At 39.0% G+C, this 5,000-nt stretch overlaps 2 protein-coding genes across 2 annotated transcripts in view; one reads left to right on the top strand and one right to left on the bottom strand.

Annotated features, from left to right (window-relative positions):
• The window catches only part of LOC127002870 (serine protease 27-like), a 98,030-nt gene extending 95,981 nt beyond the window's left edge, over positions 1-2,049 (bottom strand). The window contains exon 1 of the mRNA XM_050869112.1: positions 1,480-2,049. The gene's annotated coding sequence lies outside the window, so the exon portion shown is untranslated. The remainder of the gene's footprint in view (positions 1-1,479) is intronic.
• Positions 2,050-2,053: 4 nt separating this feature from the next.
• The window catches only part of LOC127002868 (probable tRNA (uracil-O(2)-)-methyltransferase), a 39,007-nt gene continuing 36,060 nt past the window's right edge, over positions 2,054-5,000 (top strand). The window contains exon 1 of the mRNA XM_050869107.1: positions 2,054-2,507. The gene's annotated coding sequence lies outside the window, so the exon portion shown is untranslated. The remainder of the gene's footprint in view (positions 2,508-5,000) is intronic.

Genomic DNA, 5,000 nt, shown 5'->3' with positions numbered 1-5,000 from the left:
TTTCTTTCTTTCCCTTTCCATTATTACTGTCCTTTACTTTTCCTCTCTTTACTTTTCCTTTACTTTCCTTTCCTTTCATTTTCTTTCTTTCCCTTTCCATTATTACTGTCCTTTACTTTTCCTCTCCTTACTTTTCCTTTACTTTCCTTTCCTTTCCCTACCTTTCCTTTCCTTTCCTTTTCTTTCCTTTCCTTTCCATTATTACTGTCCTTTACTTTTCCTCTCTTTTCTTTTCTTTTCATTTCTTTATTTTCCTTTCCATTCCTTTCCTTTCCCTACCTTTCCTTTCCTTTCTATTCCTTTCCTTTCCTTTCCCTACCTTTCCTTTCCTTTCTATTCCTTTCCTTTCCTTTCCCTACCTTTCCTTTCCTTTATATTCCTTTCCTTTCCTTTCCCTACCTTTCCTTTCCTTTCCCTTCCTTTCCTTTCTATTCCTTTCCTCTCCTTTCCCTACCTTTCCTTTCCTTTCTATACCTTTCCTTTCCTTTCCATACCTTTCCTTTCCTTTTCCTTCCTTTCCTTTCCATTACTACTGTCCTTTTCTTTTCCTCTCCTTACCTTTCCATTTCTTTCCTTTCCTTTCCCTCACTTTCCTTCCCCTCCCTTCCCCTTTCCTGCGGAGTTGACAGAAACGACCACACGAAGGAAAGAATGAAAGAAAAAAGAGAAACGAAAAAGAAAAAACAAGAAAATATGACCAGGATTTAGTAGGAAGGAAGAAAGGAAGATAAAGAGACGACAGAAGGAAAGAATTAAGGAAATTAAGGAAGGAGGGAAGGAAGAGAAAAGGAAAAGAAAGATAAAGAAAATATGTCTTGAGGATTTAGAAGGAAGAAAGGAAGAGAAAGAGATGACAAAAAGAAAGAATGAAAGAAATTAAAGAAGGAAGGAAGGAAGAGAAAAGGAAAAGATCAAGAAAAATAAAGAAAATATGACTAAAATTTAGAAGGAAGGAAGAAAGAGAAAACGATGACAGAAGGAATGAAGGAAAGAAATGAAGGAAGGAAAAGAGAGAAAAGGAAAAATGAAAAATAAAGAAAATATGACTTGAGGATTTAGAAGGAAGGAAAAAGGGAAGAGAAAGAGATGACAGAAAACTGATAAAAAACAATACAAAAAAGCCAAACAGGAATCATTTAATAAACAAAATAAAACAACTCACTCATTAAACAAGAAAATAATAATAAAAACAACAAAACAGACAAACAGAAACCACTGAGAAAACAAACACTGACAAAAAAAGAGATAAACAAAAACAAACATACACAAACACAATGCATTTTTAAACACTGCAACAACTCTTTTTCTCTCTCTCTCTCTCTCTCTCTCTCTCTCTCTCTCTCTCTCTCTCTCTCTCTCTCTCTCTCTCTCTCTCTCTCAAACTCCACAAAAGGAAAAAGAAAACAGAAAACGAGACACTTGAAAAACAAACACAAAGAAGTCGTGCATTTTTCTTTCTTTTTTTCTTTTTTTACTCACCTCCACTCGTGTGTGAAGTCGTGTTTTTGCTGGTCGTCTTGGAGGAAGGAAGGAAGGAAGGAAGGAAGGAAGGAAAGGGAGAGAGAGAAGAAAGATGTTAAAGAGGTAGAGTTTTGGGTTCACGAAAGGAAGGAAGTAAAGAAGGAAGGAAGGAAGGAAGAGAATAAATGAATGAAGGAAGAGAATGAAGGACGGAGATGACAGAAACGACTACACGAAGGAAAGAAGGAAAGAAGGAAGGAATGAAGGAAGAGAGACAAGGAAGGATTAGATATATACAACTTCAGATTTTAAAAGGAAGGAAAGAAGGAACGAAAAGAAGGAAGGAAGGAAGAGAAGGAGATGAAAGAGACGAGTAATGACTAAAACACGAAAGAAAAAAAAAAAGAAAAAAAAGAGAAAAGAAGTTGAGAAGGGAGGCAACACGAGGAAAGAAGTAAAGAAGAACAAAACAGGAAGAAGAAAGGAAAGAAAGGAAGGAAGAGAGGAGAAGGAGGAAGAGAATTACAGACTTAGAGACATGGAAGGAAAGGAGAGAAGGAGGAAAGGAAGAGAAAGAATGTCAGCAAGTACAGAAAGAACGAAAGGGAAGAAGGAAGGAAGAGAAGGAAGAAGAGGAGGAAGTTGCAGAGACAGAGACGCTTCAAACAGATGACTCGTTTCGTTTCAATCTCAACACATGTTTCTTTTCCCTCAACACGTCTTGAAACTTTCCCAGTCCGTTTCGTTTCCTCCCAAATCGTGTGTTTCTTCACGAACTCAACAATGCAACACTTCGATAACTTCTCACAAACAAAGGTCTAGTTTCACGTAGTTTCAATTCACACATAGACCAAAACTTGATACGTGGAGGTAGGGACGGAGTGGAGGAACGGAGGTAAGGTGGAGGGGCGGAGAGAGATTTCAGTTCCTCTAGCAAGCCAGGGTGAGCGACCGACACGCACTGGCCATGAGAGAGAAAGTCCGGAGGGAGCCGCGCCACATACTCCCTCACCCTCCGAAGGCTCAAGGCACACTGGCTTCAGAAGGTAAACCGGGTCTGTTCAAGGGCTAGATTATCGTACTCAGAACATTGCACTTTTCGGTTCCACGCCCGAAACTGTCGTACGTACACAGATAACGATATCCCACTAAAGTTATTGCCAAAACCGTTGACTATGGATGTTTTTTTGCGATAGTTAAGGGTCAGGAATCGAAAAATACAATGTGGTAAGTTCGGTCCATATTTGTAAAAGTATCTGGGTCCCATCACGACTATTCCCAAGGCCACAGAGAAGATGAACCGGGTTTTCATGGGTGATTATCAGCGTTGTTTGATTTAAATCAAGTTGATTTAAATCACTGATTTAAATCAAGATTTAAATCAAATATTTTTTTTGATCATTGATTTAAATAAAGATTTATATAATTTTATTTTATTTTTAATTTCATTGATTTAAATCTTAATCTTATTGCAGGGCAACAATATAGAATGGAAAAATAAACAAAGAAAACACAAACTTTGATATCAATATTTTCCCTGTCCACTTCACAAATTTTCCAGCTGATAAAGATATACAGTATATCTTCCGTCAGCCACACATGGTCCGTCTAGTGTCCTGGGGCAGAACAAGACGTGACCGCCTTTCTGACGGTATCTTGCTGAGGCGGAGTGATAGTTTCAAAAGTATTTTACAACGCGAACCACATGTTCTTCTGTTAACAATTTCCAAATCATGAACCAAAACATTTAAAATGTGTGCAGTGCAACCATGGACTGACAACTTCAGTTCCATTGCTTGTTGTAATTGCTTTCTCATCTTGTTGACATTGGCTGTATTAGATGCTTAAGTCTGTCCTCCTATAGTAAGTTTCTCACCCCGTGGATATTTTCTTTTATGACTCCATAGTCTAGTGGTGCGTGCCTAACTACGATTCCGCGGTCATAAGTTTGAATCCCAACCCGGGCAGTCAGCGTGGGGCTCACCCAGCTGTTTATCTTCCCTTTCGGGATGATCGATAAATGGGTACCTGGGGACACCTGGGGAAGGTAAACTGTGGTAACCTGAATGTCAATGTCACGCTGACCCTGTGTCCCGGGGTGACGGGCTCTTCCCACCACAGGCTCAAGGGCCATGTTACGGAGATGAGCACTGCTGCCATACTCAGCTACACCGTATGCCCCCATCTTTACTCTTTTGGTTGGTCCCAACCAATTGGTAGCGCAGGCAACTGTTTTATATTGCAGCCATCTTACTTGACTAATCCCCCCCCTCCCGAACTTTCGCTGGAGTTCGAGTTGATAGGCAATCATGAGGACAGCATGTGGGTAGTCTTGGGTCCCTCCAAACACTCAAACAAACTAAAGAAAAGCTTTAAACGCGACAAAAATCACCAACTAAAGGAAGTGGCGGGAAAGGAAATATTTGAAACATATACACCTTTTTTTTTCTTCAAAGAATCACTTCACATACATACATACATGGATCATCCACAGTCTTTTCTGATACTTTCATTTGAAGCTGCTGTCATTTTTCTTTGTGCAATTTCAGTGAGAACATGTCCAAAACATAACATGATCTGGTTAGGCCGTTAAGAGACTGGACAGAGTTGTGGTGTGGTTCTGGCCAGTGGCTGGCTGGCTGTGGATGGTCAGTCTTAGGACTGGCTCAAGCAGCCAGCCAGGTTATTTATGATGATGGAATATGATACAAGAATACTCCAACAAGTGTTTTAAACTAATGTAGAGAATATTGAGGTTTGCATTCATTTAATTATTTTCATTTATAAAAATAATATAAAAAAATCGATTTAAATAAAAAAATCTGATTTTAAATTAAAAAATCCGATTTTTTTATTTAAAAAAAATATAAATAAATCAACAACCCTGGTGATTACACTGTTCAGGGTGTAGAAGTCGTGTAAAACTATCACTGGGATCACAAAACAGTCCATGAAAAGCCCAGCAACTTCTACGAGTCTTTTCAAACGTATCGGACTCCCCTCACGACTATTTTCAAAGGCCACTGAGAAGATTAACCAGGTTTTTATGGGTGATTATACTGTTCAGGTTGCAGAAGTCGTGTAATACTAGTACTGGCATCACTCAACACTACATGGAGAGCCCAGGAACTTCTACGAGAGGTTTTACAACTAGCCGAACTGAGGTGCTGATATGTTTAAGAATTCGACCTTAATACATCGTGACCGCCTTTAATCCTTATATCCCTCAGTTTCCTCCTATTTCGTCTCCAGCCTAGCAAGTAACCATACCTACTTTTGACCGTGTTTATATATGAAGTTTTGAATATTTAAAGGACTTGAGATAAAACAATACTTTATTAGAATGATATGCATCCTAGACACTGCATTTGTTAGTCACGTTGTGTTAAGTGTTATGTCGAGCTATGGTCTTTTATATCAGTTCTAGTGGTAATGGTGGTAACTATATGGCGGGTGTTTGTTGTGTTTGCATCGCCTAGTGTTAGAAGAATATTTAGGTGACAGTATTTTGAATTAGGCTTGTTAACCCGTCCGCTGCG

The sequence above is a fragment of the Eriocheir sinensis genome, chromosome 24, assembly GCF_024679095.1.
Source record: "Eriocheir sinensis breed Jianghai 21 chromosome 24, ASM2467909v1, whole genome shotgun sequence".
NCBI classification, from domain to species: Eukaryota; Metazoa; Arthropoda; class Malacostraca; order Decapoda; family Varunidae; genus Eriocheir; species Eriocheir sinensis.
The sequence above is the reverse complement of the archived record's forward strand: the minus strand, read 5'-3'. Positions and strand labels throughout refer to the sequence as shown.